This window comes from Littorina saxatilis, linkage group LG1 (assembly GCF_037325665.1).
Source record: "Littorina saxatilis isolate snail1 linkage group LG1, US_GU_Lsax_2.0, whole genome shotgun sequence".
NCBI classification, from domain to species: Eukaryota; Metazoa; Mollusca; class Gastropoda; order Littorinimorpha; family Littorinidae; genus Littorina; species Littorina saxatilis.
Window position 1 is genome coordinate 77314569 of NC_090245.1, and position 13691 is coordinate 77328259.

General features: G+C 48.0%; 1 long non-coding RNA gene across 1 annotated transcript; it reads left to right on the plus strand.

Moving 5' to 3' along the window:
- Positions 1 to 2574: 2574 nt before the first annotated feature.
- On the plus strand, positions 2575 to 5690 carry LOC138980142 (uncharacterized). The gene is made up of 3 exons (XR_011460249.1): positions 2575 to 2809; positions 4166 to 4245; positions 5422 to 5690. It is a non-coding gene; the product is annotated as an uncharacterized lncRNA (long non-coding RNA).
- Positions 5691 to 13691: the final 8001 nt, after the last annotated feature.

Here is a 13691-nt window from a genome sequence, read left to right on the forward strand (position 1 = left end):
CTACACACACACACACACACACACACACATATATATACACCACGACCCTCGTCTCGATTCCCCCTCTATGTTAAAACATTTAGTCAAAACTTGACTAAATGTAAAAAGCAGAACAAAAAGGTATTTATAATGTGTTCAGGATGTGTGTACGGTTGGTACGGAGATACATGCGGTGATGAGTGCGGACACTGTCTGAACGATGCAGTCTGCGACAAGAACACGGGGCAATGCCCCAACGGTTCAACGGTTGTGACGAGGGCTTCCTACCTCCCTTATGTCAGCACCTTGTTGGTAAGTGTGAACAACTGAATTAAATAATTACGATTTTCTGCCCCTACCGGCCCACCCCCGCAACCTTAATTCTTTCCTTCCCCCGTCAGTCCCCACCCTTTCATGTATGATCTCAGATCCCCTACAAATGTTATGTATACTGTTCAAAATAAGAAACGCATAGCTTGTAATATTTGGATAATTTAGTTATATGGCTACAAGGATATCCACCAAACTGCAGAAAATGTTTATCGAGTCGTCGACCTTTCGTCCATTGCCACAAGTGAGCTCTGCACGTGACGCATGCGTTATCAGTGGCTACAATGTCAAAATTGCTCATTTGGCATGACCACTCGTCATGCTTCAGTGTAATCTCGTGAAACTCGGGGAATATTGAGCTCTCACCATGTCTTCCAAAACCCATAAAAGCGGATTGTTCGCCACAAAGAAATCAGACGACAATTCAGCGACGAAAGATGGCCCGATTGAGCAGAGAAGACCGCCAAATTGCATTGGGTCGTTTACAAGCAGGCCAAAGTCAAAGTGCAATCGCCAGGCACTTCCACGTGTCCCAGAGCACCATCAGTTGACTGTGGGTCAGGTTTCAAGCCACTGGCTCCGTTGCTGACTTGCCACGAGCGGGAAGACCAAGGGCGACAACTGCTGCTCACGACCGCTTCATACGGCTCCGCCACCTCCGGAATCGTTTCCTGTCGGCCTCATCTTCTGTCCAGGCTCTCCCCGGGCCACACCGATTATCGGACCAGACCGTGCGGAACCGCCTGCATGAAGCTGGTTTGAGAGCTCGCAGACCTCACAGAGGAGCTGTCCTCACCCGCCGCCATCGCCAGAACCTTCGCTGGACCGTCCGGAATCACTGGAGGCACGTGTGGTTCAGCGACGAGTCCTACTTCCTGCTCCAGCGACATGATGGTCGGAGGAGGGTCTACCGGAGAGTAAACGAACGTTACGCGCCCAACTGTGTGGATGAGGCACCCGTTCATGGTGGTGGAGGCGTCATGGTGTGGGGGGCGATCAATACCGCTGGAAGGAGCACCCTGGTGCACGTCCAAGGGCGCATAACTGCCCAGCGATACGTGGAGGAAATTCTGCGCCCACACGCCCTTCCTCTTCTGGCTGACCAGGATGCCATATTCCAGCAGGACAACGCTCGCCCGCACACAGCACGACTCACCACCCAGTTCCTCACCGACCACCATGTCCAGGTGCTTCCCTGGCCATCCATGTCGCCAGACATGAACCCGATAGAACACCTCTGGGATGAATTGGACAGACGTGTGCGCAGGCCAGAAGAAGCGCCGGCAAATCACCGCGATCTATTGCAGGCACTTCAGGAGGAGTGGGACACCATCCCACAGCAAGATATCCGGCATCTGATCCAGTCCATGCCCAGAAGGTGCCGGGCAGTTGTTGCTGCTCAAGGCAGTCACACCCCCTACTGACTTGACAGCCTCGGCACCCAATCGTATTGATTGACTGATTGATTTGAAGATGCAAATGAACTGTGTGTGCATTCAACTGTGTCCATACCAAATTTCAAACAAATAATCTAAATATTGGATTTTCTGTTAATTTTTTTGAAAAATAAAACAAATTTGGCAAGTAGCAACAATGCGTTTCTTTTTTTGAACAGTATATGATCTTAGGGAATTGATGATGATGATGATGATGATGATGATGTCAGTCACAGGGGCGGACGAGGGTGGGGTGCACAGGGTGCAGGTGCACCCCCCCTCCAGCAAAAAAAAATAAAAAATTTGGAAAGCTGATTCTATGACCATTTTATATGTTCAGATGGCACCATTTTGCTTCTTTAGGCAAAAAAATATTTCCGGGGGGGCATGCCCCCGGACCCCCCTAGCAAATTCATGCGCTTCGCGCCCATCACATTCACTTTCGATTCAAAGTGCACCCCCCCTTACAAGGCAACTGATCCGCCCCTGGATGATGATGATGAGGATCAGTTGCGAATTTCGCTCAGAACAAGTCATTATAACAAAAGGGACATAAGCGCTCTTGACGTATGACCGCGGTGAAAGGTACGCGGATGACTGCGCTTACGTCCCTTCGTTGCACTGATCTGAAAATATTCCATATTAGATCAGTGCTTCGTTGCTTATCTTTATTGCGAGTGATAAACGCGCATAAAACATGTACTCGTTCATCGTTTGCTTCCAATGCTCAAATTGTGTTAAACACACCCAAACCACCTCTAACATAATTATTGTTCTCCATCATGCTTGCGCGCGCCCACACACATTCACAGACAGGCTCAGACACAGACACATACAGACACATACACACACACACACACACACACACACACATGTTCCAACCCTAATTCACAGTGGTTTGAAATTTCAGACGCAACTACCATACCTATCACTACCACCAACGCGACAGCAACGAACGAAGAAAGCAACGACGACGACGACGGTGGCAACGGTGGTGTGGTGGCGGGTGCAGTTGTTGGTGTACTTGTTGTTGTCGCAGTAGTTGGCGTCGTCTTTTTTATCTGGTGAGTAGAGTTAATAAAACGGCGCATTACTTATTTTTCATTTATCGGTTCATATGTTGCCGTCTTACTACTGGATTGATGGATGGATGGATGAATGAATGGATGGACGGACGGATGGATGAATGGATGGAGAAAGGGAGGGATGGGAGGATGAATGGATTACTGGATGGATAGGTAGGCAGTAGCTTGCTGTCTCAATGGATGGTTGCAAGGCTGGTTGACATGAAGGAGTGGGTAGGTTGATAGATGTCTGGGTTTGTGAATGGGTTGGTGGATGTGTGGTTTTGTGGATGAGTGGATGGATGGGGTGGGGATGATTTCAAGGCTGGCTGGCTGGATCTTTGGGTCGGTGAGTGTATGGATGGTTGGATGGCTGGCTGCCTGACTGGATTGTTGAACGGCTAGTTAGCTAGATGGGTGGATGGATCGGTGGATGGGTGTGTGGGTGGGTCGATAGTCGGATGGCTGGCTACCTGACTGGATGGTAGTAAGGCAGGTTGGATGGGTGAATTAGTGGCTAGATGCGTGGCTGGTTGGTTTGGCTTGACTGATTGTCTGTCTACGTGCCTGTGTGTCACAGATTTGCTAGGCTGTGCATTCTCTTGCTGTATGCCTGTCTGTTTGTTTGTCTGTCCGTCAATCGAGCCTTGCTATGGTTTGCATTCTCCTGCAGTATGCCTGTCTGTTTGTGTGTCTGTCCGTCAATCCAGCCTTGCTATGGTTTGCATTCTCCTGCAGTATGCCTGTCTGTTTGTGTGTCTGTCCGTCAATCCAGCCTTGCTATGGTTTGCATGCTCCTGCAGTATGCCTGTCTGTTTGTGTGTCTGTCCGTCAATCCAGCTTTGCTATGGTTTGCATGCTCCTGCAGTATGCCTGTCTGTTTGTGTGTCTGTCCGTCAATCCAGCCTTGCTATGGTTTGCATGCTCCTGCAGTATGCCTGTCTGTTTGTGTGTCTGTCCGTCAATCCAGCCTTGCTATGGTTTGCATGCTCCTGCAGTATGCCTGTCTGTTTGTGTGTCTGTCCGTCAATCCAGCCTTGCTATGGTTTGCATTCTCCTGCAGTATGCCTGTCTGTTTGTGTGTCTGTCCGTCAATCCGGTGTTTCTATGTCTTGCCTCTCTGGGATCGCTTCTATTTGTCCGTCAGTGTTTTCTGTATCCGGTTTAACAGTGTCAAAAGGGCTAGTGTCTCTATGTTTTTCGTGTGTGTACAGATGTGTGTGCCTGTTATTCTCTGCCTGTCGGCCTATTCGCTGGTCTGTCCCTCTGTGTGTGTGACAGCCAACACTACAGCTCACCTCTGTGCATGTGTCTGAGATAATGACAGAGTTATATATGTCAAGTGCTCTGTCACAGGTACCGACGAAGACGTGGCACGGAGGAAAGGCCATTGCCCCGTTCGCCCCCGACAGCTGCTGTGGTCTACACACGAAATGGTACGTTGTGCGGGCTGACACCCCCCAACCACAATCACCCCCACCTCCACCCAACCCCCCCCAAAAACACCCCACGGGAAAATAAGAAATACACAGCAACATAAACACTCAACAACAACAACAACAACAGCAACAACAAACCAGTACCACCAACATCATTAATTTAATTTGAAAGTGAATAACCTAATATTGTGATCACCGTTTTAAGCGTCAAATTTCGTGTGCTAAAGGGGTTTTGTGGTTTGTGCGCCCGCAACTGTTTTGACACGTCCAGAGAAGGTAAATGTGGCGAAAGGAATTATTTTGAGCGCTCTAGCGGGCGGGGATGTAGCTCAGTGGGTAGCGCGCTGGATTTGTATCCAGTTGGCCGCTGTCAGCGTGAGTTCGTCCCCACGTTCGGCGAGAGATTTATTTCTCAGAGTCAACTTTGTGTGCAGACTCTCCTCGGTGTCCGAACACCCCCCGTGTGTACACGCAAGCACAAGACCAAGTGCGCACGAAAAAGATCCTGTAATCCATGTCAGAGTTCGGTGGGTTATAGAAACACGAAAATACCCAGCATGCTTCCTCCGAAAACGGCGTATGGCTGCCTAAATGGCGGGGTAAAAAACGGTCATACACGTAAAATTCCACTCGTGCAAAAAACACGAGTGTACGTGGGAGTTTCAGCCCACGAACGCAGAAGAAGAAGAAGAAGAGCGCTCTAGCACCGTTAGTTTGTCAGAACCGGAGGTGGTCCTCCATATTAGCCTATTAGGAGCCGGTCCATATTAGGAGCCGGTCCATATTAGGAGCCGGTCCATATTAGGCGCCCTTCCCCTACTTCACATTTGGTGTACATTTACTTCAGCTGACTTTTAATGTTCTTTCCAAGTTCGGAGCTCTATGAGATTTTGTTTTCATGTTCTATCCGCTCAGCCATCTGTAGCTAGTTGGCTGATTATACTTGATGGTTGCTCCGATGTTTTTGTTTGTTTGGTTGATATACTGTACTGGTTGGTCTGTTCCCTGCTCTCTTTTTACGTGTTACGTTCATGGTCGGTATGAAAGCTGATACTTCAGTCGGTCGGTAAGTTGGTCGATTATTAGCAAACATTATGCGCTGATTCAAACTTATACCGCATTTTAATTTGTTCGCGATTCATGACCCTGGTTAAAATCCCATTTACCTTGCAGAAAAACCGGAAGCATCGAAGACAGAGAGCTACCCCTACACAGACGCAATGTCTCCCAACAGCTACGGCACTGACGTCACAAACGCCGCTGACGAGCCTGTTTATGACGTCATCTACGAACGTCCGGGCTACGACTCGCTGGAAGAACTCAAATACGCAAACATGAGCAGAGCTGACGATCACAATTATATCACACCTGTGTTCAAAAAAGCACTTGAGGGTCAAACGTCCAACACTTCCCACAGTTCCGGGAGCTACATAATTGACGGGGTTTTGTCGGTTGGGAGGGAGGGGAGGGGGGGGGGGCTCAGGTGGTAGAGCACTGGACTTGTGATCTTAGTGTCACGGGTTCGATTCCAGGCCGGGACGGGTCAACTTTGTGTGCAGACTCAGAGACGGTATCCATGTCCCACCCCCGTGTCACCTCAGTGGTACGTAACAGACCTCGGTCATTCTGCTATAAGTGCAAGATAGGCTCAACCTAAACACGCATACAACTGGGTATATCCTCTCGGGGCAGCACCCGGGAACATGCCCCTAATGGTTTCACCGTGAGGGCGTAAAACAACAGTTATCATCTTTTTTAGGGGGGCGGGGGGGGGGGGTGGTGGTGGTGATGGTGTTACTGTTGTCATTCCAGTCTATATTTTACGGATAGGATATTGTTGCTAAATGTGTGTGGCTCTGTTCTTTTTTAATGTTTTTTTTTTCTCGTGAGTGAATGGGTGCTGGTGCGTTTTCTCAGTCAAATGAGAGTACAAAAAGCGATTTGTATTTGGTTGTGTTCATGTTCGCTTCTTCTTCTTCTTTTCGATCGCCGATCACACTTGGAGTCCAGATCTTGAGATATAATTAGTGGTCCTCTGCAGCGCAGCCACTGGCCCGTACAGCTTGTTGTGCAGGGACTCCGGCAATGGCCAGATTTCCTCTCTCAGCACCTGGTGGTTCCTACAGTCTCGTAGGATGTGGGCCGTGTCCTGCTCTGCTTCTCCACAAGAACACATGGGGGAGGGCACAACATGCAGCTTCCCGTGGAGATGCTGGTTAAGTCTGTTGTGTCCCGTTCTCAGGCGGAAGATGACCACCTGCTGTGGTCTGGATAGCAGGTGGTAGCTGTCCTGTGGCTGGGGCGTCCTGTGCAGAGACTTAATGATGGTCTTCATCTCTGTCAGGCTCACAGGGTTGTTCTCTTGCTCATCTTCTGCACCCAGCTTTGCCATCCTGTCCGCCTCTTCGTTTCCTTGTACACCACAGTACTGTCCTCAGGCTCTTGATGTTGTGTAGAGCGTGTTCCAGCTGAGGCAGTTTGCTACTGGTCATTGCTTGTAGTACTGACAGAGCGTCAGTCAGGAAGACCACCTGGTTGTCATGGTTGACTCTGTCGTTGATGGTGTATGCTGCATGGATCAGTGCTTGTACCTCAGCTCTGTAGTTTGTACAGTGGAGGCCTGTTGGTATAGCCTCTGCTTGCCTCTCTCCACTGGGGTACTGGACATACACCCCCGCTCCTCCATTTTTGACGGCCTCTGTGGCTGACCCATCAGTATACACCCGTATCCATGCTTCTTGGGGGTACCTTTCTTCAAGCATGGCAAGAGTCAGGGCTTTTTTCGTCGCATTGCTCTGCTCGTCCTTTGTTGTGAGGTAGGGGACACTGGTCTGTATGTCCAGGTTTCCTTGTCTGTCTTCCCAGGGTGGGGCGTCAAGGGAGAAAGATGGTGGCTCCACTAGCTCTGGCATCTCTGTCTGATGTTTCTTCTGCAAAGCCCTTGCCTCCAGAGCGAAGCTTGATCTTTTCAGCCTGCCTAAGGACATCTTCTTGAGTCTGTCACTCATTGGATGGTCATGAGTGCACTGGTACTTGGTGGCTTGTACCATTGTTTTGCAGTCTCGCCTTTTGCTCAGTGGAGGAATGCCAGTCACCTGTTCCATCTTCTGTATGGGTGTTGATTTCATTGCGCCCGTGATGATTCTCAGCGCTTGGTTCTGTACTTTGTCTAGGGCCTGCTGGTGTGTCTTGGCTGCTGTTGCCCAAGAGCTTGATCCGTACTCGAGGTGCGGTCGTACAGTCCCCAGGTAGACTGTTTTCAGGATCTTCTCGTTTGCACCCCAGTGTGATCCTGCCAGCTTCCGCATGATGTTTAGTTTTCTCCTGGCCTTTCCCTCTGCATTCATGATGTGTTGTTTCCAGGTCATGCGCTTGTCATAGGTGACCCCCAGGTATGTTTGCTGGTCTTCAAATTTCAGGGGTGTGTCCCCCAAGGTCAGTTTGCCAGGTGTCGCTTTGGCAGAGAGTGTGAAGAGAGTGGCAGTGGTCTTCTCCCTGTTGATGGTCACACACCAGTCTTCCGCCCACGCTGCAACCTTTTCTAGGGCAAGTTGCATCCTTTAGGTTGCTGTGGTTGCATACTCTTCCGAGCACCAGAGAACAAGGTCATCAGCATACAGTGCCGCTTGGACTCCTTTGGGCAACTCTGGTACCAGGTCGTTAATGAAGAGTATGAATAGCGTGGGGGAGAGTACTCCTCCCTGTGGAACTCCTTGGCGTAGTAGCACCTTTCGGCCACAGTGACCGTCCACCAGCACTCTGGCCTTTCGGTTGTGCAGGTACGACTTGGTCCACTGGTACATGTTGCCTTTGACGCCGGAACGTAGGAGCTTCACAAGGAGTCCATCTTTCCAGACCTTGTCGAAGGCCTTCTGCAGGTCAATGAAGGTGGCCAGGGTGACTTTCTGGGCCTGGTAAGCATCCTCTATGACCTGGCTAAGGTGTGTTGTCTGGTCCTCCGTACTTCTGTGCTGTCGGAAGCCGGCTTGTTCTGGGACGATGATGCTTTCCGATTCCAGGTACAGCTGCAGGCGCTGGTTGACAATGCGCTCCATGGTTTTGCATACGCAGCTTGTCAGGCTGATGGGTCGGTAGCTCAGGGTTTTGGTCTTGTTTTTCCCTTTCTTTAAAACTGGGATCATCCTGGCTTCCTTCCAGCACTGAGGTACCTGTCCCTGTCTCCAGCTGAGGTTGAAGATGCCCAGTAGTTTCTGGAGGGCCGAGTTGCCTATGTGTTGCAACATCTCATTCGTAATGTTGTCTGGACCTGGAGACTTCTTCTTTTTGAGCTTCTTGATGGCATTCTTCAGCTCGGCCATGGTGATGTCTTGTTGCATGGCATCCTGTACGTTTCTTTCTGTTCTTTCTCTAATTTCTGTTCTGACTTCCTTTTGTAGAGGCAGGGGTATGGTGGTGTCGCTTTCTCCCCGATATGCTTGGGCGAAAGCATTGGCAGCGGCTTTTCCAGTGAGTGTTCTTCCTTCCTCCTCCAGGGTGATCTTCTGTCCCTTGTTGCCCTCTTCATTCAGTGCTCTTGTAAGTTTCCAGAGCTTTGTTGTGTCTTTTTCCATATTCAGCCCTGCCGTCTTTTCTCTCCAGCCTCTTCTCTTGCACTCTAGCTTTGTCTTCAGATGTTTTGCTTTGCTTTCTTGGAGTTTGATGTTGTTCTCCTGGCTAGGGTTCGTCTCTGCCTCTTCTCTCATTCTTGTGAGTGCATCGTGCGTCTTCTGCAGCTCATCGGACCAGTATGGGATGTAGTCCTTCCTCACTCCACGTGGGATGCTGTCCTTGGCTGCCTGGATTATGCTAGCATTGAACTCCTTTATCACGTTGTTGATGTTTCTCCCCTCTGTTTCTATGGCTCTGGTCAGCTCATTTGTTCGTATGTTGAACAGTCCCCACTTTGCCTTTTTGTAGTTCCATCTCGGGTGTTGTGGATGCTCAGATGCTGAGTCTCTACTGATGGTAAGGAGAACTGGGCGATGGTCGCTTCCACCCAGCTGTTCATCCACTTTTCTTGAGATGGTTTTGTGGATGTCATCCGTGCACAATGCCAGGTATGGTGTTGTTGTTGAGTGCCAGCGGCGCGAGTAGAAGGTAGACGGATCTGTGGGGTCGTTGACAAGGATCAGGTGGTTGTCGTCCTGCCAAGATTCAATGTCTTCTCCTCGCCTGTCTAGTGTTTTATATCCCCAACTCTGGGACTGGCTGTTAAAGTCTCCAGCGATGAGGAAGCCGCTGTCAGGGACCTGGATTGTGTCAAGCGACAGCATCTTGTCGTTGGGGCAGTAGTAGTTGACGATGTTCATCTTGCTGTCATTGGTCGTTATCTTGACTTCTATGTACTCTGCTTCTTCCATGTATCTGTTGGTTTCACTGGCATTTATGTTGTTCCTGACCAGAGTCATCACTCCTCCTTTCTTCCTCCCTTGTCGGTCTCTCCTGAACACCTGGTACCCTCGGATCTTAAAGGGCTTCCCTTCTTGCAGGTGTGTTTCCTGAATGCAGCAGATGTTGATGCTGTTTTCATAGAGGAAGTGCTCTAATTCTTCCTTCTTATTGGATACCCCCTCTGCATTCCAATGCATGATGTTAATAGTGGGGTTGTCCTTGGCTCGGCTGTTTTTCCGGCCAGTCGCTTTCCTTTCTCGTCCCCTGGCTCCACAAGACGAGATGAAGGGACCTCCAGTAGCTGAGGGTGGACTCCTTTGAGGCGCGGAGCCCGGCGCTGCACCTGCCTGGTGGATCCTCACAGGGCGAGCACCATTACTGTCAATTCTGTCTCCAAGTGTCATAATGGCAGTTGATGCGTAGTGTTGTGGTTTGTTGGAGTGCGCCGTGCGGCCCAACACATACGTCTTCAGCACTCGAGGTTTCTGTCAGGGTTACCTCACCCTTAGCTCATGGCCCAAGGACCTGCCCTGTGAGCACAAGGTTGGTCCATATTAGTCTGGCCTCTACCTTTCGACCTGTCCAGCTTGGGAAGCCCTTCCAGGAGTTTACACTCCCGCTGGCATAGCTCTTAGGGTCACCGAGACACGCAAACCACCACACCACGTTAAGGAATGGACCATGTGGTGGTTCATGTTCGCTGAGAAGGAATGTTTATTGGATAGCGGCGGGGTTGGGATGATCTGGTGAAATGGGGTCTGTTGCTAATGTTGTTGGAATTGTCATCTAGGTGGGAACTTGTGTGTGTTTAATTTTAGTTCCCGAATGGGCATTATGTATATAGTACGTCATGTAAATACCCCCGAAAAAAGTCATCTAATATATGTGCCTGCTCGATTACAACCTGCGTGTGTGTATGTGTGTGTGTGTGTGTGTGTGTGTGTGTGTGTGTGTGTGTGTGTGGCTGGCTGGCTGGCTGGCTGGCTTTTATATCGTGGCTTTTATATCGTGGCTTTTTTGTTGAGAAGAAAAAATTTATAATAAAGAATATTAGATACAGATTGAGTGCAGAAGGATGCAGAGGTTTTTTTTCTCACTTATTGCACACACACACACACACACACACACACACACACACACACACACACACACACACACACACACACACACACTTTCACGCCTGCTTAAACTGCTAATTCACACCTTGCCGCCACAAAATTATAGACACGTACGTATCTAAATATGTCGTATTAATCATTTCACGGTCCGTGTGTTCCGTTGTATGTATTACAAGAATGACTGCTATAGACTGTTATAGCGTTGCGTTTAACGGTCTGTTGCATTCTCCGTTGATACGTGGCATTTGGTTACAACACGCTGAAAAAACACAGACTATAAAATCCGACGTTACCATTTTGTTAGTGCAATGCATTGCCCAAAGCAATCCTTGTTATATTTTGTGCTCTGACCTTCTCGTGAATTTGTGGTGGAAAACTGCGAAAATATTTGTTTGCCGCTAAATTTTACTTTTTTTAACATTTATTTGTCATTGTTGGCTTTTTGTGCTACGATTGTACCATCTCTGTTATCCTTAAAATCATGAATCAATTAATATTTTTATTTCTGAACTGATTTATTACATCCATTCATATATTACTATTCATTTATCATTGCTGGCTTTTTGCCTTGTACTTCTTGCGACAAATTTCGATTCCCAATTAAAGCATTAATTTCCGTGTCATTTCACTTAAACTTTCTTTGCCATTTAAGGCCGTTCACTTGACTATCTGGCACACCTTTCGGGTCAAAGATTTTTTTAACAGGGATCACGTGATCGCCGCTCAAATAAGGGTACCCCCAAAATCAAAGTGACAAAAACGGAAGGGACCAATTACAAATTGACGAAAAAAATCATAATATGCACAACTTGGCAACTTTTAAATACACGGAGAAAGTCAAAGAGAAAGTTATACAGTGTTACCTCTTTTTAAGGCCTCATAATAACGGGGAAATTCAGGTATCTAAAGAGAGGGAGTCTTAAAATGGAGTTAAGAAGTTTCAAGATGTCTCTTCTTCGCCACAAGTCTATCGATATCATTTAACTTTTGTTTTATAATGCACTTGCCTGCCCTCACTGACAACGTATACTGACTGACCCCAGCTTCACGCGTACGCCTGATAGGTGTTAAAATAGCTGTTCACTTCCAAAGACGACATGGGATTGGCACAAATGCAACGCCCTCACAAGAGGTATGTATGCTTGTACGAATGTGGCTTTGTAGGCCTACTGTGCACCTTATTGCATATATTATGCAAAGTTCAACTGCAGTTTAAAGCTGCATGCCTTCCCGTCCAAACGGTGGTGTAAAAGCCATCACAGATCTTTCCGCTATTTCGCATGGGATAGGGGCATCCCTCCACGTGGACTGATACCAAGACATCAACGTCTTGGCTGTTTTCTCTGCAGAATGGTTTTTTTATGACTTCATTTTGCACGTTCACATGAGTATCTTGAACTTACCGAATTAATTTTGTAAAGGATTCTTCCCACCCTGCAAATAAAGGGAGCAGCCACGCTGTTGCTTTTGCCGGGTATGTGTGAAATCTAGTGGACGGATGCTCCTATACCGGATTAATGATGCAGTGCAGGAGTCACAGCATTGCTGAAGCAACGATTTGCATTTTTGTCGCAGATTACGATAAAAATAGTCAAAAGCTTTACACAACTATCTCACAGATGACTACACATAGGGCCTACCTTTAGTGTTGCCAGCCAAACGAAACTTTTATGTGGTTTGTCAGTTCGCATCTTCCGCTAAAATGTCATTAACATTTCCCGTGATAACGTTCTGGGGCTGAAGGCTGTGTGCGGTATGCCAAAATGGACCCACATACCACCTTTTACCATTTTTCTTACGTAATTAAAAACAATGTCTTTTCGTAAAGTACCCAAAATAGAAAGAATTTTCCCTCTCGCCCAAACTAATATAGGCTAATTAATTAGTTCACGTGCGAGACCTGATGTGAGCCTGATCGAGGGCCACGCTTTCCTGCCCGGAGAATGTTCAAAATTATTGCGTTAAGAATTTGCAGTTTTTCACTCCTTGCATGAAAGTCAATGAAACTTGTTTTGGTGTTTTTTTCAAACGGATAGCTGCCTGAGGCATGACTGAAAGCCATAAGAACTCTGAGCACCTGGAAGTGACAAGTTCAGTAACTTGATTTAAATTCACACTGAATCCTTCTCGTGTATGTGACCAAGTGTAGGGATGGTCTCATCCCATGTGAAAGCCTGGCTATACCTAAGACGATGAAACGAACAGTTTATACCGGCGGGGAGGAGTGCCCTTAAAGGCACAGTGCAGCTCACAGCCTTCGTTTTGCGTTTTTGTTGCAGCTGAGTGAATTTACAGTTCAAAAATCCTCCTATGGTAGTAAAACAAACCCAAAACTACCCAACGACGACATCTGTGAAGCTCGACAGTTTCTTGTTCACGCGAGTGCATAAATTAGCCTAGTTATTACGCGAGTACATAAATTAGCTTAGTTATTACGTGGTGTTTGGTCGGAGTTCGATTCAACTGAGTGATTCCGGCCTCCATTTTGTTTTACACAAACTCATGATGACGTCTGACATTTTAGTTTGCTAGTGACGTGTCTGTTTGTGCATGATGTGGTGATCTACCTGATCTAAATTTAGATCCAAAATAGGTCAAGACCAGCCGGGTCCGAGTACGAAATCAATTCGTAAAAAAATCGCAGTTCTTGACTCTTTGGGTGCAAGTCAATGAAACTTGGTAGTTCTTCTAACGGATAGCTGCCTGAGGTATGACTAAAAGCCCCAGGGGCTCCGTGCACCTGGATTTGACAAGTTCAATACCTTTAAACGGCTTGAGCGGATATGTGGTGGTTTACGAATCTGCTTTCTACACGGGATGGTGCGGTGCCTTTTAGCTCTTGACTTGAATAAAAGTGTTGGGATTGGCAGATAGGGCAGGGACGGTGTCACGGGGGGGTGTGAGGGTAGGGGGGGGGGGTTATTGGGGTCAGAG